Source organism: Lepidothrix coronata, unplaced genomic scaffold (assembly GCF_001604755.1).
Source record: "Lepidothrix coronata isolate B3197 unplaced genomic scaffold, Lepidothrix_coronata-1.0 Scaffold26, whole genome shotgun sequence".
Taxonomy (NCBI): domain Eukaryota; kingdom Metazoa; phylum Chordata; class Aves; order Passeriformes; family Pipridae; genus Lepidothrix; species Lepidothrix coronata.
In genome coordinates this window covers 184,444-211,245 of record NW_016690206.1, presented here as the reverse complement: position 1 = coordinate 211,245, position 26,802 = coordinate 184,444, and positions in this window count along the sequence as shown.

The window sequence follows — 26,802 nt, the reverse complement described above, 5'->3', positions numbered from 1 at the left end:
TCCCTGAAACAACATCTCAGCCTGGGCCATATTGATCACCATAACTGGCCTACTCTGGCCTCCAATCAGGAGGTCTGGAGACACACCATCTCTAACACTGCTGCTTCCTTTGAGAACGCACGCAGGATCACTCTCAAAGAGAAAAGACAATGCAGAAAGAACTGTGTCTTGTCAATACCACCTAAGGAGTCTTTCTGCTGTGCCTTTTGCAACCGGACTTGTCTATCTCGCATTGGCCTCTTTAGCCACCAGCGCGCTTGTAGCAAATGTGGGTAGAGTCCTTCCCAAATCTTCATTCACGAAGCCTAGCCATGATGAGGTTTAGATTAGATATTAGGAAGAAATTCTTTACTGTGAGGGTGTTGAGGCACTGGAACAGGTTGTGACACTGGAACAGAAGTGGTAAATGTCCCATCTCTGGAAGTGTTCAAGATCAGGTTGGATGGGGCTTTTAGCAAGCTGAGCTACCGGAAGGTGTCCCTGCCCATGGCAGGGTGGTTGGAACTAGGTGATCTTTAAGGTCTCTTCCAAGCCATTTTATGATTCTATGATTTTGCAATTTGACAAGCTGCAAGAAAACAAGCCCTTAGCCCAAAAATCCAACTTGTTGTATTTCCTCAAGCACATATTTGTTTATTTGTTTGGTTTTGTGAATATCAAAAAAACACTCCACTTGATCCTCTCAACATAACATTACAGATGCCATTATCTGTAGTTAATGGACTGGCCACAAGATGAAGAGATAAACAGGCACATCATAGACTATAAGTTCATATTGCCTGTGCCAATGGAAACACAAATACATACTTTAGAATACAAGTCCTCACAGGAAAGGTTAGGACTTAAAGCTCATTTGCATATATAATTACCTTAATTGGTTATTCCTTCTTGAGTATAATGATGTTTATTTTGCTTAGCCTGTTTATGGATTTGTTGTTGAAGAAATAATGAGATCAAGAAGCTCTTTTTCAAAAATGAAATCATGCCTTGTTTCAGCATAAAATTCACACAATTTCTGTGGTGTATTTAATCAATACAAATCACCTAGAAGCAGGAAGTAGGAACAAAATAAAAATTTTGATCTGAAAAATTATCATAAAACATCATTTGGGCTGTAGCCAGCCTGATATAAGGACTCCTCCCTATATTTATGGCTTTTTTGGCATAAAGAGTTTCTGTTGCTGTTCCTAATCAGGGACGACCTTCAAAGGCACAGCTGCTGATATATCCAGCCATGATACCTTTACATCAGCTACACACAGCATTGCTAATTTAAGATTCATACAGTGTTTGTAAAAGCCTTTCATTTGGTCCTTACCATCCCCTTCATACAGTACCATTATATTTGACTTTACTTGCTTCACCACTCCTCTACATTTAAAAACTGTGTTCTTGTCTGAATAAATAAGACTGCTAAGAGCATCTATTAGGTACTGGTATCCCCAGGGTCTGAAACCTTTTTGTTTCCCCCTTCCATTTTTTGCCTGGTGAATCTCAGTTATAAAGCATAGAGCAGACAGGAGAAGGGTTGCCTTAGTAACGAGGCAGACCCAATCAGCTGCACAGGCTCCCTTGAGACAATCTAATTTGTGCAGCAGAAAGGGGCTAGGACAGGTGGCTAAATTAATGTGCCAGACAGCTTAAAATATTACACACGCACATGAATGCATACACAAAATCTTTCTGTGTAGTTATATATGAATGCAATTATCTTCACCGTTTTGCAAAATAAACAGCATCTGGGTAACTTAGCCCTGCGAAACCCCCAAAGTAGCGGAGATGCAGAAAGAGCGAAGAAGGGGGCGCAGGGTGGGAGGGAGCAGCGCTCCTTCCCCGCAGTCCTGCCGGATTTGCAGCCGCTCCGGGGCGGGGGGAAGGACTCCTCCCAGCAAGCACAGGCTGGAACAGGGGTGTGATGTGTGCTCTCCCGGCTTGACTGGGGCTTATGAGCTGCCTCCTGCTGATAGCGTGATCTCTTGTGCTGCTCTCCTGATTCCACAGGGCGCTGGAGCTCTCTCTTCCTGACGCTTTCTGTACCACTTCACAAGGCTTTCTCTCTCCATGCCCTCGCCTCTGATTTAAAGTGAACCTCCACGTTTTCTCCACAGTTTTTTTTGTAAATACAGCAGATTTGGAAATGCTTCATATGCTCCTCAGTCCCCACAAGAATTTGGATCAATTTGGAGGCAGATCACACACCAGCTTCTAGCTCTTACAAATGCAATCTCAAATAATTTCTTTTTGCAGCATCTACAGGTTGGCTTTAGCCAAGCACAGAGAACAACAAAAATTCAGAGCCCAGTCTTTGACATCTGCAGTACACATGAAAGTGTCATGCACAGGAGTGTACTGCAACAGACTGTGCTACAGAAACACTCTTTTATTACGGTGAAGGATCACTCTAATTTCTTTATGAGGGAACTAATGTATTTCATATAGCCAATTATGAGACATCTGACAAAAATTACTAATAGAGATACAGTTAGTGTATTGTTTCTCTACTATAACCCCTCAGCCAGAAATGCTGTGGGAACTGTCCTTTCACACCAGGCACACGTATATCCCAACATGACATTAAAAGCTCAGTACAGTCAGGATTTCTCTCCTCCTTTTTTCCTACATTTTGAGCAGAGGAAATTTATTGGTGGCACATAACAGAACATTTTAATCCCAGGCTATATGACTCCTTTACACAGTGAGGCACTTCTCATCCACCTACATCAGACTAAAAGTGAAGAGTTCTGAATACTAAGATCAAACAGGCTGTAAAGAAAACTGAGGCATGAGAAAAAATATTCAAACCCTGTGGGGAAAAAAATCAGAGTGAAAATACTGACATACAAGCCATAACAGATAAAGCCATAAAAGGCTTGAAAGTGTTATGGGATTTGCTTTTCTTTTTTCTGAATATGTCTGCTGCTAAAAAGGTGTGCCTTACAAGATTATTGATATATTATTTTCCCCCCCATGATTTACAACAACTATAAGAATAGCTGTTTATGCTACACTGACAAGCTATCTCAGTGAGGTGTGAAGTGTTACATAAGGTTTGGCTAGAAATCAGAAAGCAGAATTGTGTGACAGTCTTGTGATTAAACTAAAACCCCAAGTGAAACTAGGATCAATTTTTGCTTGTTTTTTCCAGGATTCAACAAAGTAAACATATCGCATGAATCTGGGTCTAAAGGATGCATCTAGGAACATACAGGAAGTATGTAGTGGAGGAAGGAACTTTAAAAGGGTCTCCTGTGGCTCAGATTATTGCCCTTATTACTGCCTCTGACATGTTACTGATACATATAGTTTGTACTTTTTATTCTTTTTCACTACTAACAGTACAAAAGCACGGAGAACTTTCCTACTAGGATTATTATTCAGCTTGCTCAGGTAGGATGTGGAAGTTCTTCCAAAGTACATATTGTAAGAGTTATCTCTCACTCTTGTTTTTGGAAAAAACAATCAATCTGCTGAGCACATCACAATGCAACACCAACTGTGTAAGAGAGTAATCAGTATAAGCTGAAGACAAGAAAAAGTCTGGTAGCTAGTGAAAATCATGGTATATTTGACAATGATGCATTTACACAGAACACTTTAGTATCAATTAATTTAAAATACGTGTAACTAAAATATGTATACCCACACCACCTCAAAACCTGTGACTACACCACCAAACCTCACCAACAAACTCAGTGTAATCAGACTACACTTAAAGACATCGAAACAAAGTAGAAGGTCCTTCCTAACCTTTTAAATATCTTGGCCTGACCTAGAGTATTTTGTCCACAGACTTGGTTGACAAATTGGGGGTTTATTCATTTGTGTCCCATCCCTCACTAACTTTTAGAGCATCAACATATGTGAGTGGCATTACAGAGAGGTGCTGCTCTATTTTCAAATTATTATCTGTCAATTAACAACCTGCATCACACCATATTCATATAAAGAGTAGAAATGCCACAATTTAAATTATAAAGATTTCTCTGTGAAGGAGGAACACCCAAGTAAACAGAGCCTCAGGAGAGATTTGTGTCACCTAACCCAGACATTTAAATGTGAGCTCACCACTAACTCTCCTTTTATTGTAGTTAGGACAGAACAAGAGAACTTATAACTCATTTCATTTAAAGGTAGATTGCTGAAGTTTAGATGAAAGAATAATAAGTACTACAAATACTCTGTTTTTCTACATTGATTGAAAAAAAAAAAGGTAAACTCTTCAGAGAGATACAGTCGCTGTGTAAATACTTAATATTTGTTGAGACCAAATTCCATCTCCTATGTCCCTGTTTGATCTCTTAGGGAAGAGGATCTTAGGATCTCGCTTGCCTAAACGGTTTCTAGATTAACACGAGTTTCAGAGATGCTTCCCTCCCCCATCCTACATCTGACATCTGAGCAGAATTTGACCAAGCATAACTATAAATATGTGTTATGCAAGAAGGGAGGGAAGTAGAAAACACTTCTGAGTAAAAACAAAACACATTAGTTTTGCTATGAGTGTCTCTGTGCTTTTATCATTTTCAGTAAACCTATTCAGAGATCAGACTACTAAAACTGTCAAGACATGCCTAGTTGACTGAATTTGTGCAATGATAGGGAAAAATAAGAACTACTCAATCGGAAAACAGAAGTCTGGAGTATTATGTGAGCAGTACCTTTCCACCATTGTCAAGAAAATCGCCACCATAAACAAATACATTATGGTCATTTCTGTCTGTTCTCACTGTGCTGATTTAGAACCCCCAACTGAGAAGGCAGCTGTGAAGAGCAAGTAACTGGTGAGCACGGCAGGAGTCCTCTCCTCTAATGCTGCTCAAAGAAATTAATGCTTTCTTTCTGTTGCCCTTATCACTGCCAGTTATGTGTGTGTTTTCCTTGGTAAGTGCAACAAAGACTGGGATCATTTGGCCTTGCAGAAGTGAAAGCCTAGATCTCCTTTTTTTCATTTGTTTGCAACTGATATTTGAGATGAGACAGTAGATAGATTTTAGCCACCATATCTTTCAAAGAGGCTTTATGAAGTCTTGCACTGGCAAGGGTGGACAATGGAACTGAAAAGCATCATTTATTGTGTTCCTGCTGGTACTAATCACTATATTAAGGTTGCAATATATTTTCCATGCTAGATCTATGTTTCTGAATGACCAGTTTATGGGAACATGATTATTAGGGAAATGCAATTTTTAGTACACAGCTTAGTCTCTGACTCACATAAAATAAGTTGTATAATTAAAATGCTGGCATAAAGATTCTTCGAGAAGATATGATTTGTTAGCAGATAAGTACAAAATGGAACTGTATTTTTTAAACCAGTTTCTTAAGTAGTCCTGTGATGAAATCAGTCACTGTGGGAAGCACTCAAATTAGAAATGCGAATGATGTGATCAAATGAAATTTGCACTGTGTATGATTTTAAGGTAGGTAGAAATAAGTACGGTATGAGGGTACTAGTGCTGATATGTAAATAATTCTCCCTGAGATTATATGCTTTATTAAGCTTGGAAAATAAACATAAGTGGATAGAGGATATTAAACTGCCCCCTTAAAATAATTGCAGACTCAAACTAGTATATTTCCCTTTAGCCAAGTAAACTGATAAACATCTGCAAAAGATGCAGAAAAAGAGTAAGGTCCCAATAGTTCTCTTCTATACTAGGGTAAGTGAGAAGAAAAGGGAGATGACAGATGGGTACAAAACCGAGGAATGGGGAGGATCATAAATCCTTAGAGTACAAGCTATCACTGCATTATTAAATCCTACTTTATTAATGCTAAAGTTCACACAAGGGAAAAAACACCCTAACCTAAGAGATTATCACTGTTAAGACATCCACACCAGGCCAACACAGCACTTTTTAGTTGCTCCCCTGACGCATTCAAATAAGATCACTCTTGAGTCAGAAGTCTGCTGCAGCTAACCTTTTTTTGTTTCCTTTTTTTCTCCGAAAGATAATTTTTTGGTCAGTTATCATCAAAGTTTGGTCTGTGAGCCCCTACTCTGCCTCTTAACTTCAGCTATGTTAGGTCTTACTGTGCACCCTTGTATTGAGTACTCAGATAAACTACTGACTCTAAACCATCAGTAGTGACTCTAAACCATCAGTAGTAACTCTAATGGCAGCCCACTGATCTTAATAAAAAACTACATATTTATATGGTAGTAGACCCCGTTAGGGATAGGATTGCCAGCGACAGGGCAGGATGTGTAATCGGCAATGTCTTCCCCCTTTTCTCCCCAAAAGCTAAAGTTAGATCCCTTTTAATCTTCTCCATTCATATTAGTATAGTAAGAGATGGGAATGAAAACCAATTCAGTTTCTGCACTCTGAAAACATTGTCACTTCTTTCTGGCAAATGAACACTGAGTCTAATCCAAAATGCTGAAATCAGATTTCTGCTTCTTTCCTGCTTAAGGCATCTCTTCCACAAGGTAGAAAATTCCACCATTTCTGATAACATGATGTCCCAGTTAAAATAATTTTTCCCTTTTTTTTCTTATTTCATTTCATCCACACCTAAGCCAGACACTGCTTCTACTCTATTTACTAAATAGAAATGAACCATAGACAGTTTCTATTTTTGCTTGCTGTGTAGGACAGATTGACTTTATGCCTTTTGAAAGGTACTAGAAGCATTTGTGCAAGAAGACACTATAATCCTATTTGCCATCACTTACTGCAGTCCTGTTCGAATACAAAATACTCAGAGTATAGAGACCACTAAAGGATGGAAAAATTGGTGGAGCAGGCAATATACAAAACGGAAGATTTTTTCCCTGGTAACTGAAATCTGTGTTCACACAGTGCATACAGCTAGCAGAAAGAGGAAGAAAAGGTAGAAGGAAGCAGAGAAAGACTTCTGGCTAAAGTGGTAATGACAGAGACAAGTATACATACATTAGTAATCGGTGATTCTGTAGCAGGACAGGCGGTGTAATTCAATGTGCTATGAACAAAAAGCACAAAGTCTTAAGGTCATTGTATAGTAAATGCATTTGTTTCCATATAATTTTGATTTAAAAGATTTTACATCTTTTGTGCCCTGAAAATGTCTCTTAAAATAATTAGATAGGACAGCACTGGACAAGATAATTACTCCAGTCACTGGCTGCAAGATTTGATTGATGCTGTGAGCCTGACAAATGACAAATGTGTCACAAGCCATAATTTTGAAAGTTGGTGGGTATATTTTTGTGTATCCTTAATGTTCTTTACAGAGGCATGGTCACTGCTCAACACCGCAGAAGCATTCTTGCTTAAATTTACCTGCTGTTCAATCTTACTACAGCTTTGGAGAGTAACCAGATTTGAAAAATGTGCTCCAAGTTAGGTGTACTGAGAAATACCAGACCTCACAGGCCCCAGATCACTAAGTTTATACAAACAAAATGGAAGTAGAAGGGAGTCTTGGACTTTGAACTTCAGCCTTACTAGTCTTGTGTTTGAGCACAAAGAGTAGTGTCATTTAGCTATTGATCCTTCCCAAAATGCTGAGCTGGAAACATATACCCTCAATACAGAGAAAGTGAGACTGTACCTTCAAGTTTGATGTTAGCCTGAACTGATTATTCTCCAGAAAAGAGAAGATTATGTTATTGTATCTAATATACAAATTTTCTTTACATTTAATAAGACCTGTTAGATTAAGAAAGGGTGTTACACAATGATTACATTAGTATTTCTTGTGTGATCTTGTGTGATTATATCTGATCTTCCCAGAAGACTCAATTAAAAGACAAAAAAAGGACCAAATTGGACTTAAGATTCTTAATGTGTACCTTTTAGCTGCCTTTCATATTTTTTTCTTAATTTTCTTTGGGTGTTCTAAATTAACTTTTATGAAGCACTAAATATGGCTCTACCTGTCTGGATGGCTCAGGATGTTTTTAAAAAAGAAAAAGGTGGTAATCAAAAAATAAAATAAAAGCCTATACACAGAAGAGTGTTGGAAGCAGTGAGTTACTTAGATGAACAACACTTGATAAAAGGGATAGCTTGTATTCCTCTCAGCTCCCAATTCCACTAAGCACCTTACAAAATGACAAAAAATGAGTGAAGGCAGGAAATTATTTGTATACATAGAAGTGACAAAATAGAGGAAGCTTTCCCAACTATTTTGTGGAAATCTTCTGCAACTTCAACACTACAAATAGCTGCTCACAAAGTCCATAAACAGAATTTGAGCATCATATCTGTGATTTTCACTTCTGTAAGGACTTTGACACTGTTTTCCACAGGATTCTCTTGGAGGAACTGACTTACTGTCACTTGGGTAGCTGTACTATTCACTGGGTAAAACCTCTCTGGATGATTGGGCCAAGAGAGTGGTGGTGAATGGAATATCATCAGCAATATTGTGGCCAGCAGGACGAGGGCAGTGATTGTCCTCAAATCCCGTGATCAGTTTTGGGCCCCTCGCTGCAAAAAGGGGTGCTGGAGTTTGTCCAAAGAACGGCAATGAAGCTGGTGAAGGGTCTAAAGAACAAGTCTTTCAAGGAGCAATGGCTTTTGTCCCTAGCCCTGCCTCCCTCAGACTCACCCCAATCTCCTTAGGTACAAGCACTTTCTGAACTTTGCAAAGCAGAACTCGGTTGGGTGCCACATGAAGTTTTGCTTGTCATGGGGCACAGTTTATAAAGATAAGGAAAAGAGAGAGACAGAGGTTCATGAGACCTCAGCTTCCAGTGATCAGAGGCAGAAGCTGGCCAGCAAAGGGAAATATTCATATCAGTGCAGAGCTAAAACATGCAGACAGCTAGAACTACAGTCATAGAGTTGGGCTGTGTGAGTTAGACAGTGTAGGTGCTTAGTCACTGTTATGGAGGGAAGAAAAGAGATTTCCACCTTCAGTTGTCCCTAGCAACACCAGCATGACAAGAGAAAATCTCTGTAGAAATAACATGGATGTCAAGAAAAGATGTCATAATATTAATTGTCATATAATTAATTAATAATTAATTATTAATCACTGGGACAGGGCAACATAAATGGCTGTAGATTGGCAATATGAAAGCAGTAGGAAAATACAGGACCCCTCAGAAACTGGAGTGAGGAAGTTATTAGTACTCACAAGGGTTCCCAGCAAACACTCTGAGTCCTCATATTCAAAGATGCAAAGATGGAGGATGGCTGGTCTGAACAAAGGAAAAACTGTGCTGGGAAATCTCAAAAGGATATAAAACAGCTTCTCAGTTCATCGTGTAATTTCTACCATCCAATTGATGGCAATATTATGACAATAATTGCATGTCTGTTTGACAACCATACACTGCCGGTCTTTTTAATGGACCTCTGTGTTTTCAAAATATCTCTAAATGACACAGTTTTTAATGAGCTACACAGCTGCAAGCTGGTTACTAATTTACAATAGAAACAGTGATATCACACTCTTCTTTCCTCTTGGTAGTACTGTAACTCGAGCTTGAGGTAAGCACTTAAAAATGATCATTCAAAAATGTTTTCAACTTATATCCGGGTTTTTTGTCCCATCAAATCCTGACTTCTACTTATTTTAAGTTTTGGTAAACAAGCAGAGTTGCAGTTACAAATTAGGATTTTATTTTTCTTTTCAGATCTAAAGTGTACATTTACAGATAGCATAAATAATGTGCCTGAGTCCATGAGATTTTTTTTATTAAAGACATTACCATCAAAGACATGGTTGTCTAATTCTTCTTTATTTTGATACTTGAGGATGCAAAATAATGTAATAAAAAACATGAAAACCCTAAATGCTGATTGTATTCAGATTATTTATAAAATCAAAATGTTCTAATTATCTCAGCCATGTTAAAACCTTACTCAAGGACAAGAGGCTGTAAAATATTACTGCCCTTTAAGAACTTCAGTTGTCTCCTCCATTGCTTTCCCTGCTGGAAAACTATGAAAACAATTTTAGGAAACCAGGGGACAGAAAACATTCGTAAGACTTCTCCAGGCATTAAGAGGAATGATGACATATTCTATCAAAGCACACACCCCAGGAATTCTGACCCTAGGACTGTTGCCTCTTTTTAATTTATACGATAAAAACAAACAAACAAACAAACAAAACAAAAAAACACTCCAAAATTCCTTCTAGACACAGCTTTCTTTCAGTGCATTATTAAAAATTAACCTTCAATAGGTAAAGCTTGTGACAGCACTACAACAAAAGTTAAAATCTAGGTCTTGATGCACAATAGTGACAGTTTTAGTTCTCGTTACATGTAGAACTCTAGAAATCCCGGTACAGTTTTTCATGAAGCTGTATTTTAAGAAACATAAAAAATAAACATAGTCCTCCTAACACTCCAGCTAATAAACACTTCACCAGGCATAGAAGAATGAATACCATATAACTAATTTTCATAAATCTGACAGTTTCAGCTATAATATATTCCAGTCTATTAAGCATTCCGAAGGTGGTTGGTATCTGCTAGCAAGACTATCCTTGATCAAAGGACAATTGCAAACTTCTCTAAAACTAAATGTCATGTTGGCTAACTGGGAGAAGTAATTAAGCCTTCTTTGTAAAAGAGGAGAGCTGGAACGAAAGAATCCGTTGTTCTGTCACTGGACCATGTGGGAAGGCCTGAAAAAATGTTAATTAACCCAGAGAAAATAGAGGCTTCAACGGTTCACAGATTGATTGAGATGAATTTTGGAGCCTGAAAAAACTAGAAAATTTGTGTCTTCTTCAGTTGTGAACTGATCTGGATTAAATGTTTACCTCTCCTCCTCCCATCTCCACACACTCCATTCTCCTATATAAATATTTTTCTGAATGCTCTTTAGCCCAAATTCATTCCACTGAGGTGGATTAAGGAGACATCAAACCAAAAGTCTGGAGAATGTTTTAATGAACAGCAAAGGGTAATAATTAGTTAATCCAGGTTGCAGCAGACAAGTAAGCTTGACTTCATGCAAGTATTGATGGAAAACCAGAGAGTTACCAGCAGCTGGGGGAAGTATAGGCAGAGATCCTGAGACCCTGGACAGACTGAAAAACAAGTTTGGACTTCTTACCAAGGAAACTGTTCAAGACAGCCAAAACTGTGGTCATTCCCTATGAAAACATAAATTAAATAAATTTATCTGGCTACCATCCTCAACTTTCTTTAAGAAATCAACTTAGCAAGATCCTCCCTGGTTTCCCTCAATTGCTTAGTTCCTCAATGTAAGAAGCAATAGGGTTAAACTTCAGCTAGAGAAGCTCTCATTTTATTCTTGAGAATTACATTTTGGCCTGTTGAAGTGCGTAATTTACATTCTCCATGTGGTCTTACCTTTAAAAACCCTTAAAAAACAACTGTACTTAAATATTTGCTAGGGCATTTGCCTAATGGTTTCCAAAACAAGTGTGCCTAAAAATATTCTATAAGTTTTTACTGATAACAACAGAGATTAAACGCCTCATCTTACTTTAAATTATAGCCATCTCTAAAGTAAACATAGCAAAAGTTAGCAACCCACAATGGATTGGAACAGGAAGTGGAAAAATATCTCCTAAAAATTGCAAAAGGAAGCACAATGGCAGAAATGTTGCTAAAACATATAGCCTTTTTTTTATCTTTTGAGGATGTTTGACACTGCCAGCTTGCAAATCAATAGAAGGGGAAAGGAAGCCAAGTAGCTCAAAAAAGGCACTTAAATAGTATGGATTTCAAAGCACACCTTATAGAAGTAGGCCTACACATTTCCTGTCTACAAAAAAAAAGACTACAAAAAAACCCAAGAAGATTATCGAAAAGGCTGATGAAAAATCTGATTAAAAGAGAAATTAGTGTAAACTTGAGAAATTAATGACTATTTATTACATTTCATGGATCCACCTTTGCAAAATTTAAGCATGAAGAAAAACTTCAAGTTGTGTAATCCTTTAAAAAGTACTTGAAGATTCTGGAGTTTGCTTGCCACTAAAGTTGAGTGTTAAAGAGCTGAGAATTTACAGACTCGCTATTTTCTTACTGATAGTTATGTTGAGCATTGTTTCAAAGTTGATAAAACAAAATCTGCTTCAACAGAAGAGGAATTTTATGTGTACATGGTACACATTTGGAAAACACATTTCACAGTTTCATTTGCCTCTCTTTTTCTTCAATGAATGTTAAATTCCAAGATGAAGGCTTAGTACTCTCTGAAAGAATGATGTGGATTTATTCTTGTCAACATTTTTAGCATGTATTTCATCACAGAAATGTTGCTTCCTAGTAATTTGAACTGAGAATTTTTAGCTTAGCACCAGCCTTTTATGAAATGCCTTGTAATACCAGACATTACAGCACAGGCATTCAGATAAATATAAATGGAAATTCCTTTTAGTTAAAATAATACCACAATTTTAGCAATCATGCCTTCTCATTTGCCTCTGGGGCTTGCCTGTTCCAGTCTAAAGATCTCTGCATTCCTATTTTAGTTTGAATTCCTCTACTTAAAATTATCATGTGTCCTTTGAGCCTAAGAATATGGTAGCTTTTTATCCCAAATGTGACTATCTCATCAGAGGCTGGAGTGATTTATGAAAGGTCAGATCTCTTTCTTTCACCGAGGTCAATGTCAGAAATCTGATTGACCTGAATAGAAGGTCAGTAGGAAAATGTCATAGAATTTGAAGTCCAAATGGATTGCTTTCAAGCAGCCAGTCTCGTCTAGCCAAATTTTATTTCACCAACAACTCCTGTATAAAATGCACAGACATATGGAGATAGGTGGAAAATACTTTAAAACAATGATTTAAAATGATAGCTACATCTTTTAAATGTCACACTTGTTAAGCTCATCAATTTCAGCAACTTTCAGATTTTTTATTTTGTTTTGTCCTTTAGTGGTTTATTTGATTTTGTCCAAGACTTTACAAGGTTGATGGAAGGTTTGGTGCATCTTTTTTTAACTTTAAGTAGTCTGTGTTATAAACAATATTGATTTTTAAAGTCTTATTCACAACTGGCTAGGAAACAGTTTTGTTCGCTGTTTCTGAAAAATAGAGAGAAAGAGAAGAAAAACTGGATAACAAATGCCAGGAGAAAATGAAAACCCGATTTCAATCCAGTTAAAAAACAAACAAACAAAAAAATCCAAACGGATTTTTGCATTTTCCAAAATAAAATTCAAAAATTTCAGTTTGGTTCAAATAAAAGGCTTTCAACGAAAGAACTTTCAGTTGTTCAATTTCCTGGGAAAAAAACACTCCATAGGGAAAACCCACTAGACTAGGTAAAATAAGCCTCAGCTTCCACCTACATGAAAAGCAGAGATTTGCTATGTATAAACCAGTTATCTATTTTCATTCTTGAACTTTCTATTTCCATCAAAAACAACTATGTCAAACTACATAAGCACACTTTCCTTATCGGGATGCCACTGGATCCAATGAGTGGCTCTCTTCTGCTTGTTATCTCTCTCTCCCTCTACCACCCTTTTCTATTTATTTCTATCTCTCTACCTCATATTTACTGTTAAACAGAAGTCACATTACTGACTTTGGCACACGGTCTTATTTCTACCTTAATACGGGTAGAGGCACCTCTCACTGATTGGAGCTTAACAATCTGTTATACACAAGGTGAGTTATTTACCGGCATAGACCCATTGGTATTTTTCATTCACTTGGCTGAACTTGCAAATTTAGCTCAGATTCTGGGATTGATGCTGTTTCCTCTAGAATTTCAGTCTGAATTCAGATTCTCAGGAGAAACTACTGCCTTCTGATAGCCAAACAAAAAAAGTATGTCAAGCATGGTGTAAAGTTGAGCCATGAAGGATAAGTTTTCATTAAAAACTGTGGCTCAGATGTCCTGTCTAGGTCTGAGTGCAGACAACATTTGAACCTTATCTCATACCAGAGTAAGCAGCAGACTTGCTAGCACTACAGCTGTCTCAGATTCCTTAGTTGAGTCCCAAGGAACAACACACATGACTACCAGCCCTTGGGCAAGCCCCAGTACCATCTCCTTACAAAAAAAACCCCCAAAAATTAATAAAAAGGACACTGATAGAACTTCTAGTCTTCTCAGTTTTAGCTCCTCTTTTTTTTTTTTCTCCTTGAGAAATAAAGGTAAAAAAGCCATGCAATAGTTTGAGACAGTGTCTTGCAAGCTCTAGGGAACATTTTAGCCCAAAATTTGGAACTATCTAGAAGAAAAGACAATTTTGGAAAGCAGCTAGGATTATGAGGAAAATAACAGCTGATAATCTTAGCCTAGCTTGAATCTCTCTCACATATGGTAGTTTGGCATCAGTGATGCTATGGTCAAATGGTAGGTGAAGGCAGCATTAAAGGGCCATGGCAGTGTCTCTCAAGCAGCAATCAAAAAGAGGTAGGAAAGCAAAGGTTTTCTGAGAGAAAAGGTAGATCACTCAGGAGATAATGAAGGAGATAATATATTACATAAAGGTGGAGAAAAGTGAGTAAGGAAATTAACATGGAAGGAAAGGAAGAGAAAAAAGAAATTAAGACACTGAAAGACACAAAAATATTTAAGAAATAAGCTTGAAGGACAAGGAAGATGAAAAAAGAACAAAGTAAAGGTAATGAAGAGCTCCCCATTTATGATGATGACCACCTATTTGAACATATATATCACCCTTAAGTATGACCAAATCGAACCCAACCAAATCACTTTTCTGTTTTGTGTTTAGGAGTTTTAAATAATAACCTTAGAAATTAACCCTTTAAGAGCAGTTTCTTTGTCAAATCTGATAGGCAACTAAACTACAGTGGATGAACATTTTAATAAGAAGAAAATACAGGCAACTTTCTGAGCCCTTTCTAATATCCAGTGGTGTGAAACAAGGTTGAGTTCTTGCACCAACCCTATTTACAATTTTTTCCAGCATGATGCTCCAAAGGGCCACAGCAGACCTCGATGAAGAAGATGGTATCTACATTTGATATCGTACTGATGGAAGCCTATTCAACCTAACACAACATAAGGCCCATACTAAGACCTTAAATCATCTTATCCGAGAGCTGCTCTATGCTGATGACAACACCCTCGTCGCCCACACAGAAGCAGCTCTGCAGCGTTTAACATCCTGCTTTGCAGAGACTGCTGAGTTTTTTGGGCTGGAAGTCAGCTTAAAGAAGACAGAAGTTTTCTATCAGCCTGCATCTCAGGAAGTCTTCCATCATCCCCACATCACCACTGGCAAATCAGAGCTCAAATCAGTCCAGCAGTTTAATTACCTAGGTAGCCTCATCTCCTCGGACGGTAAGATTGACAGAGAGATAGACAACAGGTTAGCAAAGGCATATAGAGCTTTCAGAAAACTCCATAAACACTGAAGAAAAGTACAAAGATAGTGTTTACAGAGCCATTGTACTGTCTACTCTTTTATATGGGTCCAAATCATGGGTCATCTACCGCCACCACCTGCGACTCTTAGAACCCTTCCATCAATGCGGTCTCCATATAATCCTAAACATCCACTGGTCAGATTATGTGACTCATACATCTGTTCTAGAACAGGCAGCAGTTATGAGTACTGAGGCCATGTTACTGAGAACGCAGCTGCAATGGGCAGGACACGTCTCAAGGATGAAGGACCACCACCTCCTTAAGATCGTTCTCTATGCTGAACTTGCCACTGGCTGCCGCAAGAGAGGAGCCCCGAAGAGAAGATACAAGGACTCCCTGAAACAACATCTCAACCTTGGCCACACTGATCTTCATCACTGGTCTACTCTGGCCTCCAATCGGGAGGTCTGGAGACACACTATCTATAACGCTGCTGTTTCTTTTGAGAACGCACGCAGGATCACTCTCGAGGAGAAAAGACAACGCAGAAAGAAACGCATCTTTCCAATACCATCCAAGGAGTCTTTCTGCTGTGCCTTTTGGAACTTGTCTATCTCGCATTGGCGTCCTTAGTCACCAGCGCGCTTGTAGCAAATGTGGGTAGAGTCCTTCCCAAATCTTCATTCACGAAGCCTAGCCATGATTGATTGAAGGCAACTAAGAAGCTTTTGAATCTGAAAAATTAAAAGCAGGACTAATTTAATTCAGAAGTCAGTTGTATATAGTTGTACATTTTTACTGTCATCAATTATTAAAAATAAAAGACCAATGAGAGAAACATCTTCAATTTAACCATGTATGTCTTTTTAAGAAAAAAAAAACACCTCTCATAAGGTGCAGATCAGTGTAGAAGCAACTCACTACTACTAAATGGTCTGCCTATCACAAGATCTGTCCTTTTTGGTCATGAACAACATCGTGCAATCTATTAATAGATATTAATATTTAAATATTTTTAATATTTAAGGACATAAACCTTAGGGCCATAAACAAAAACAATAACCAATTATGTACAGAAACTACTCTATTTATTCTTTTTACTAAGAAAACCTATTGGTCCTATATTCAGAATAAATATTTCTCTGTCCTTGAAACTTCCACAGGAAAGTGCAAGATTATACATACGTGCTGTAAGTATACTTGTATCAATACAGAATTTCTTGGTCATGTGGTTTTCAATGTACCAATCCAAATTATGAAGTAACAATTTTTTTAAAAACTCGTGTGAGTTAAATGTTAGAACTATCAACTGGACAAGGCTATTCTTCATATTTTTAATAAAAAGTTAAATTGCTAGCAGTTTATTTCTTAGAAACCACACACTTAGGTCCAGAACCTCAGCCTTCTTTTGCACATGTATATTTTTGCCAAGGCCTCAATCACCTGTACAGGAAATCCCTCAAATAAGGAAATATACTTCCATAAAACAAAGAATCAGATCAGGTCTAGCACTCTGTTTATGTGATACTTTCCCATCCATGCACTTGTAGTCCAAGGATGACTGAAGAAAACCATTAGACGTGAAAGTTGCACATGCTGTACAGCAACCTGTTTCTGGCATTTTAAAGGGTTCCCTTGAAAAAGAAATTAAAAAACGACCACCAAAAAAACCCCAAACAAACAAACAAGCAAACCAAAAAAAAAAAAAAACCTTGAAAAATATCCAGTGGTCTACAACTCACAAAAAGTAGAAAGTCACTGACTTGTCAGATATATTTGTAATATTGTTATCAGAAATATGAATGTACTTTTGTGAGATGGCAAATTTTTTACATGCATCTGTCTGCATTTTTTTTCCTATAGGGTAAATCCCTGGCTCAGTTCTCATCCCTTCCACCCTGCCATCTGAATAGCTCTTCCCAAAAGTACACTCAGTCCCTTTCATAGACAAAGTGATCAGAGTTCCCTCTAAACATCTCCCCTTCCCTCTCTGCAGCCAAACCTTTTAAAAAAAAATATTATTAATATAGAAACTGAAAGGAACTGCATACAAAGTCAGATTATCTATAGGCATACCTATAGTAGAAAATGTAGGAATTTGTGTTCCACTAACCCCCAGATACAAATGTTTCTTCTGTTCACAAGAACCCACAGATGCCTTTACTTTTATTCACCAAAAGATGATGTTAATGACAGAAGACCTATGATTGGAGGTGACAATCTGTTTGACAGAGAAGAGTAAGAACATCTGAATATACTGATTTATCAGATCTGGAAAGAAAGCTTTGAGTTTTATTTGAAGATGATCACTGGCATTTTCCTGTGAAAAACAAAATAACTGTTGTCATTACAAGTCTAAAAATATGTAAGAATTCCATGTGCTATTCTATAGCTTTGACATTATATACTAAAAATACAGTATGTATTTTTCACAAGAGAAGGAGCAGGAGTAGGATATCCAAAAGGATTTCAGACTCTTGAGTTGTTTATGTATGTACACACTACTACAGTATACGTGAAAGAAAGAGTTTTCAGATTTTGCCTCTGAACTGATACCCTTTTCTAACCACTAGAAAGGGTCTGAAAGTTTTTCCTAGGGAAGGAGGAGCAGATGACCTCTACCATGCCTGTATGCTGAAAGATTCCTGTCTTCTGAACACTGGTAGCTGTCTAAAATGGACCATTCACACATATCTGCTCCAGTATGGAAACTCCTAAGCACAAAAATAGAAATAAATTTTTATAGTTGTATGCAGTTTTAAGGGGAGAAGAAGCAAACAGTTTAGCAGCCTACAGAACTGAGATTAATCACGGGCAGATTGGCTATCTTTGAATGGAGAACAAGGAAGGATTAGGAAAAGAATGAAGAGAAAAATGAACTGACTGTAGAGTGATACAGAGAGTTGATTATTTGTATAAATAGTCTTCAGAACAGACAACCCTTTCAAATTTTCATAGGACTGAATTCACATTTTTTCAAAGTAAAATGAGAGTTACTGTGGAGTTCATGTTTTTGATCTGCAGAAGCATCCAAAACATGCTTCAGAACACATAGTACTCTAATAAAAATAATAACATCACAATACTATTTTTCAGTATAATGTTCTTAAGTATTTTACTGCATGCTTTAAATGATGGAGAAGGTAAAAGCTGGAACAGACACAATTATTTCAGTGAAATAAATAACAGTGTCAGTGCTCCGAGTTGTGCAAAAAGTCCATCATAGGACTAGAAAACTGGATTCACAGACATCTAAAGGGATGCAATCACACATTTTAATTTTCTTCAGGTAAAACCCTATGACACATTTCAGCATTGTTCTATATAAAAGGAATTAATGACCTTGCTTTAATGAAAAGTATTGATTTCATGAAGAGTACAGATTACAGGTACAGAAATGGTTTGATCATGATGGAAAAGTAGAACGTGTTTCAGGCAATGGTCCCACTCTGTTGTTACATGAGTTGTCCTTGAAAAGGTGTACTAACTACTTCAGATTACACGGGCATACCTCTTGTTTTTAGAGATTTTTTGTTGGTCTTGTAGACACTCATCTCACTTATAAATAGGATGAATAAAAAGACCTAAAGATTTGTAGTACAGAGAAAACTAGCAACTGGAATATTTCAGGATCTTAACCTTTATGGAAATCCTAATTCAGAGAGCACAGTGCAAAATTTTTATTCCTTCCTGAGGCCTGGCTTGTAATACAGAAATGTGGATAAACTAGCAAGGAACATGTGTTTAAAAACGGTGGTGTAATCATGGTGTCTCAGATGTCACTGCCACACATCAAGTCTACCTCTGGGTTCACCACACTGCAGAGATGGAGCCCAGAGCTTCTGGATCAGAAAACACAACTAGCTAACATCCACTAACTGTTGGATTTATTTAATGGCCTAGGGCATGTCATTATGTCATGGTAACCCCATCCACTGGTCACCTTATATGCCAGCTCATTAATTGCTGTGGGAAAAATGTGATCTCATAAGGAATTTTGGCATTATTTGGAGGTTTCATTAGGGTTTTAATGCACAGATATTTGGGTAAACGGGCTGGTAAACATGTATTTTTCCACTTTGAAATTAGTGCAAATTCACTGCTATAATTCATAGAACTTTACTTCCATCTGATGAAATGTAACAGAGCCAGCAGTTACTTTTACTCTTACCTGTGTTCACTTTATTTATCTTCCTAACAGACCTATCTCTTTACACTGTTCTAAAAACTGAAAATTATGTGTGCACTACATTTAGTCACACATGTGGTTAAGGGAGCAAATAGCTAAACTGAAATTGGGAAAACTGCAGAAAATCATGCATTGGAAACTGTAAAGAAAGAATTTCCAAAAGCTATTCTGTGACCAAAAAGGCAGAAAAACATCAGACATCACACAACTTTCTATTGTAGATGATTCCAAAGACAAAGAGGTGGAATCAGTGTCTAACATTAAAAATACTTTACTGGAAAAAATTCATAAGGCTCTTGCAATGTAAGCTTGTTCTTGACAATTCAGTATTTAATTTCAGAGCTAGAATTTTATTCATTAAGAAAATAATGTATAAAATTGTCATACGCTTCCTTCCATTTTCAGAATAATAAACTACCGTGTCCTAAATTTAAGCACAGTGGCCTCAAAAGCTGCCCAGACATTTATAAAAAGTAAAAATGGGCCTAGAACCAAATAATCCCCAGAAGGCAACTATTTAAAATTCAAACCCGAACTTCTATTTTAAATAGGTATAGCTATCATATCCTGATAGGAGATTGAGACAGTTACAGAGAAGAAACTGTGGGAGGAGACATATGAAGAAGAAGAAAAAGCTATCATGTTTCTCATCAAACCTAAGTAATCATATGCCTGAATTAGTAATGATTAGCAAGGCCAGTAACATGCATAATAGAACCTTAATAAAATTAATGGGTTTTTTTTCTGCGTCTGATATTCTGCTCCTTCTGAAGCAGGAGCCAGCACGTCAGGATGTCACATAGAATCGTGTGGTTGTGAAGGGACCCCAAGTTTGCCAGTACCCTGAGGTGGGTCTGTCAGCACCTATTTCTCAGAGCAAGTGCCCCCAGAGCCATGCTGTGCTGTGCAAGCTCTAGAGCCAGGCTGCATCACAACATGAACAAGAATAAACTTTTTAAAACAAAGAAAGCTCAGAATAAGACAGATTATAAATAAAAATGTTTTATAAACAAGTCCTCCCATCCACTCTGTCCTTGTAGTGAGATCCTTTGACTCTAGGCCTCATCTTAGTTCAATAACTCAGTTCCTCTTTGCATAAGACTGATATTTGCATAGTACTGAAGTTTGTACAATCCCCTCTGGGTCTTTTGGGGGAAAAAAGCCCCCTGGGGTTTGGCTTCATCTGCTTCCTATTTTTCCCAGCTGTCTTCCTCTGTCTGCTCTGCTGCAGGCTCCTGATTCTTTGTTGTCTTTCAGATGGTCTGCCTGCCCTACTTCTCTCTAAGCAAAGGTGCCTCTCAGTGATACACTGTTGCTCCCTTTGGAGAGTCAGTCTCCCCTTTCCTCAGTAAGACTCCACGCAATTCAGCAAGAAGCCATCAGGGAAAAAGCTCTGCCTCCTTCTCAACAATTAACTATAGCCTCTGGTTAGAAACAAGTATTCTTTAACAAAATTAAAAGAAAATGTACTAAATCAACAGCATCCGCCATGAACCTAATTGCGATCTTCCATCACGAGTGGCCCCTTTGAATCTGCGTTACCTGTGCTGAAGTCCTGAACATGAAACTTTAACCAGTGACAGAGACATTTGTTCTGCACTTTGTCCTCTCCATATCCATCTTGTCCAACAGTGCATTTGGTAGATCCATAGCCTTCCTCATGACCTCTCCCTAGCAGTGGTGTTCCGGCTGACCATATATTTAGACTGCTTCAGGAGAGCTCAAGTGGATCTTTTTGGACAACAGCAATTCAGCATATGAAATGCAACAAGAATTTCCCTAGTACAACTGTGAAATGTAGCCCAAGATTATCACCCTACATGTTCAATTTGGCAGTCACTCCTCAATCTGATCTTTGCTACACATTTTGAGCACACTTTGCTCCTCTTTTATTTTAGCAAGATTTATTTAAGCCCAATTTTTTCTTAAGTTTTTGTAAACAACTATCAGTATCTGCACACCTAAGTGCCCCTACTGTGATGATGTTATCCCTCCAGAATGCTTCCAGAACATCTCCAGAACTGCTTTTCATTCATTGAGTAATTCGCTTGCAAATCATACCTGTCAATACCTGGGCAGAAATAAATCGGGCTTCTAAAGAGCAGATATTTAATTCACGTTGACACTCAGGGCACTGTTCAATCTCACAAAATTGTTGTCAAATGGAACAGTACATGCTCACATTGTGCACAGAGGAATGAGTGTTATAAATGTAAGCAAGATAAATAACTGGAGTGCATTTTTGAGATGAGTTAAGAATTTTTGCTCTGCTGTATTTGCCTAGCTCTCCAGCTATCTTTAAATGTAGACACAGTTCACAGACTTTCTGCAGCAAGCACCGAGAATCCCAAGCAGCCATTTTAGTCTCCTCTCTGAAGCTTTTACAGAGATGCCATACATCTTGATGAGAAAAAGACCAATTTTCACTTCCAGGACATCAGTAATATTCTGTGTTCTGTGCTTGGCTTTCTTTCTCATCATCCCTTCATTTTTTTTTTATTTTATTAATGTCAAAAATTTAATTGTTGAACCAGTCTGTTTAGAAAATGTGGTTTTGAAAAAAGGTTTATCCTGCATATCTGCATGTGTTAGCTCCTATCAAACAAGCTATTAAGGCTATGCATCCCTGTCCAAGTTCAGAATAATTCTCTCTCATAAATAAAAGGCAATGATATAGTAATATTCAGGAGACTAAAGCACACACAGAGGTTAAGATGTCTGCAATACCAGCCTTTGTTTAAGTGCATCCAAGAAGGGAAATCAATATTCCTCAGGAGAGCATTTTGTTGGTACAGCTGCTGTTGCTAAGATTGGCTCAGTGTCATGTTCTCATTAATACAGATGAATGGTAACCCTAAGATTGAGAATGTGCAGACAGACGTAATGAATTTACACTAAAAACACAAAAATGTAGAAATTCTAATTGCTTTGGCCTGATTGGGTACTTTATATCTCGAAAGGACCATGTTTATAAATTAGAGTTTAACGATATTTATGAATCACAAAATTAAGTCCTGCCTTGTAGCAGTCATTAACATGAAAGCAATTGCTGCTGCAGTTTGCCCTTTAAGAGTTTCAGCACAAAGAGACTGGCATGCTTGAAAGCAGTTTTGCGTTTGAGAGCAAATTGTTACTACTGCAAGGAAAATGTTAGGGTTTAGTTATACAAGCATATTTGCTAGCATTAAAATAACTCTTTGAAGCCCATGTCTCTTAGAGGAAGATATGTGCATTGTGTCATGCCATTCTGTGAAAGGAAAAATCCCTTTGTATCAAGCATTATCAATCCTCCTCACTCTCTCTCTAAAGGCACATGCTGCCCTGGATGTCATTTGTCATTCAGCTGTTAGTTTCTCTGGAAGCCTGGGAGATGCAGGCGAGAAACATGAAAAAAAGCTACGGGGAAAAAAAATAATAAAGATTATGCCACAGGGAATTTGAGCAGAAAAAGACATAAAAAAAATAAAGATAGAAACTACCTCCAGGGAACTGACAGCCTCAAAATGATTTCAGATCAAACACAGGTTACAACCCCTGGAGGGGAAATTTGACATCTCCCTCTGCATCTTGAATTAAAAAAAAAAAAAAAATTTAATGAACCCAGAGAATTAATTACAGTCTTGTCATGAGAGCTACACAAGCATCTAGCACACACAAGAGCATGATGTGCAAGCTGTATATACATGGACTACAGTCCTTCTTGCCTCATCCTTCCTTTGTCCTCAGAGTCTCAAGGAGCCTGAGCTCTACGTGATGCAGCATGGGACAATGGGACACCTTCTGCCTACAGTGGCCCCTGAGTCCTGTTTGTCCTTACTTCCTTGGACTTGAACACCCTATAGCTCACACTAATAGGGGTAGTACATCAATCTTTACTACCATTTGTACAAATTATCTCCATTGCTGTAGAATGAATAAATCTTTTCTCAGTAAAGTTTTTAATCAAATCAAAAAATTGTATCTTACTAAAAAGTCCCAAGCTTTGCATCATATGTAGTCCTGTCAAAGCCTGTGAAGCAACTGTGTCCACTCTCTTGACTAAGGTGGTGTATTTATTGTCTGGTACTCCTCCATCAGTTATTTGACTTTCACAAAAATTTGTTTAGGGAAATATTGCTTCAAGGATTATTCAATTTTTTTTATTAGACAAGTTGAAGTAAGGATATCTGAGCATTAACATGACTCATGTAATCTAAATTAAGCTGCTTGGGCACATACACTACCTAATGACTGGACTGTAATGCAGCAGTGTTACTGTGCAGTGTTACTGTGAGACTCACTCAGGTTCCCAAAAGGCCTGCTTGGGGCTCATCATCAGCTAACTTTACAGGCAGAATTTAAACATCACAACATCATTTCATATCACCTGACATTTCAACATCCTACCTCCAAGACAAGGCTTCACAGCATCTTATACCCATACATCCACTCCCCTATACAAAGAGGGAATTAAACTCCAAAGGGAAGCTATGAAAAGGCAGCACACTAAGCAGACAGCCAATGGGAGCCAATAAGGACACATGCATTTCTTACATTCTACTTCTCTTTACAAAATCAACATTTTATTTTGAACTGTAGAGAAGTGTCTTTCAGGATCTCCTCTGCATTTCACAGCCTTGAGGTCCTTTTGCAGCAGATTCCTAAGACCTTCCCTTTAAAATGGAAAATAAAAATGATCAGGTCTTTTACTGGATGACTGAAAAAGGCTATTTCCCCAACACACGCACTTCTCATGGGGCAACTTGCTGCTCACATAATACACATTGAGGATATTTTGCTTAAATGCCCAATCCTTTGTAAAGAATTAGAAATTGATGTTTAAATCACACTTATATGTACACACACACTCCTCCATTGTTTAATTACTCCTGAACTAACAATGCTATGAAAAGGCTGGTGTTTCAGCTGATGAGACAGAGCACATTCATATCAGAAAGCACTTTAGTTTAATATATGAAAGGTGCTAGCTTTCTGTATACTTACTGTGCACACAGAAATAGCTTATTTTTCTAGATGGCATTTATGGGGAAATAAAATAGATTAATTATTGTCTTGAACTGAGTAATATTCAAGCTGGGTAAAAGCAGGAAACAGACAAACAAAAACCCCTTGACATTAGTACAAATGGTATTTGAGCATCTTATCCCTCCTAACAAAGGGGAGATGGCCAGATGATATGTTTTACTCTGTATCTGTCAGGACACTGCAAGAGAGAGGATTCTGGGGAACCAGGTTCAGACACAGCTGGGCAGGTCCACAGCTATAAGCCAGGTCCAAGGGCAAGCCAGAAAGCCCCATGCAGGCTGTGGAGCCCAGAGCTAGGCAGGGCAGTGCTATAAGAGATGAAGACCAGCCAGGCATCGCTGCTGCAGGGGCTGGTGGCCCAGAGAGGTTAGCATGGGGTCCTGGCTGTGAGCAGGTGTGGGAAACCAGAGAGTGGACAGGGATGGTCAGAGCTGGTGGTGCCCTCAGGGCTGCGGGAGTAACTGTCTTTTGTGAAGATTTCTGAGTAGACCTAAGAAATGTGCTTCTGCAAACAGGGAAGAGCAGTCCTCGCATCCTGACAGCACTTAATCATGTGGCTTAGGAAGGGCTGACCTGCTGAGCAGTGACTCAGTCAAGCCATTCCTTGCTAAGTCCCACAAAGCCCAGCCTTCAGACCTCAGGTGTTTCTGGGTTCAGATGACTCTTAAAGAGTCCTGAGAAGTACATCCATCAGTCTGCTGGTGTCAAAGGAGCAGTTGAGGTCTAGCTAAGAGACCGGCATGCCCATGGGTGACTACTTTGGGATGCCCATGTGGAAGCCTTGAAGACCTGGCTCTAAGTAATTGTACCTGCAACCAGCACCAACAGAAGCCACGATGAGCACAAATTAAGGGCTATTATGATTCAGATTGCTCTGTAAAAACTGGGTCATAGGTATTTTTTAGTTTGGCAGCTCAAATTGAAGGACCCTTGGGACTGGGTTTCCATTGTTCATATATATTTAATGATCCTTAAAATATCCAAGGACTGACTCACAAGTCCAGACAGGCATATCTTTTCCCCTAATGTGGATGTCTTGGATAGCCTTGAATTCCTTCTAAATGCCTATGTTTAGGAAACAGAACCAAGCGCTTAAAATCATCTCTACTTTAGGAAGCCATGTGCAAAATGGAGGCAACAAATTATTGCAAAGACTTCTTACAAAAATTCATGTTTCTGAAGCTTTCAGATAGTTCAGTGTTTAAGGTAACAAATACTTATGAAGAACCTAATAGATTCTTCTTCAGTGCTTTAAATAAATTTACCACAGTAACAGATTCAAAAGAGAGAAAAATAAGCTATTGAAGATCTACCCAGTCGGCTTCTGGATCAGAGGTAATATTATTCCAAGAGGAAGACTCATTGACGTATTCCATTTACTCCTTGGGACTTATGCACTTTTATTCTAAGTCAAGTTATACCCTTTATGTTTAAGATTTCACATTTCATAGAATTTTGATTAAGGAGTTTATTTTTCTGCCATAATGTGTCTTTTAACTTAAAAAGTAGCATTATGAAGTTTAAATTCACTTTAAAGTGCTTCAAATAATGTGCCCAAAGGCCTCTAAAATAACCTTTTTTTTTTCACTTTTGCTAGGTGACAGAAAGCCATTCTTAGACTAGGGCAAAATCAGGTATTTACAATAGCTCAGGTGATTAATGAGACTGGTACAGATTTATGGGGGAAGGAAGAAAGAAAAACCTTCACTATGGGGCAGTAAGTTGTTCCAAAACCCTTTCTTCCCTGATCTTGGTGGAAAATCTGTTATTCATTACTTATGCACTACAAGAAGAGCTTGTGGAAGAACTAGTGAAATTGCTACCAGTAGTTCATCAAACAGTAGGGCAAAAGATTTTGATGTAGAAAAATAATGCTTTTCTGACTGGAACTTTTTAAGCAAAGCTCGACCATTTAGAAAGAATACTTTGGCCTAGTTGGTTCCCCTGAAAAATTATGGTGCGCTCAGTTGCTTTCAATCCCTTTCTATTTCATTACGGTGTAGCTGGAGGCAGACCACCTGCTGAGACGCTAATCCAATCTAGGCAAATGTTACAAAACAGAGCGGCAGAATTGTGGCTGAAATATGCCTCTTAAAAGACAGAGCCCTACCAAGAGCACTGTGGAGATGTACCAATTGAATGCAATGCACTGGCCAAAGGCAGCAAGACTACATAACTCAGGTTGCTGCCAGAAGTGCCTGAGGGAGTCGGCTGAAAGATGACTTAAACCGACACTGAGAAAGAAAAGAAAGGAAAGAAAGGAAAGAAAGGAAAGGAAAGAAAGAAAGAAAGAAAGAAAGAAAGAAAGAAAGAAAGAAAGAAAGAAAGAAAGAAAAAAAGAAAGAGAGAGAAAGGAAAGAAAGGAAGG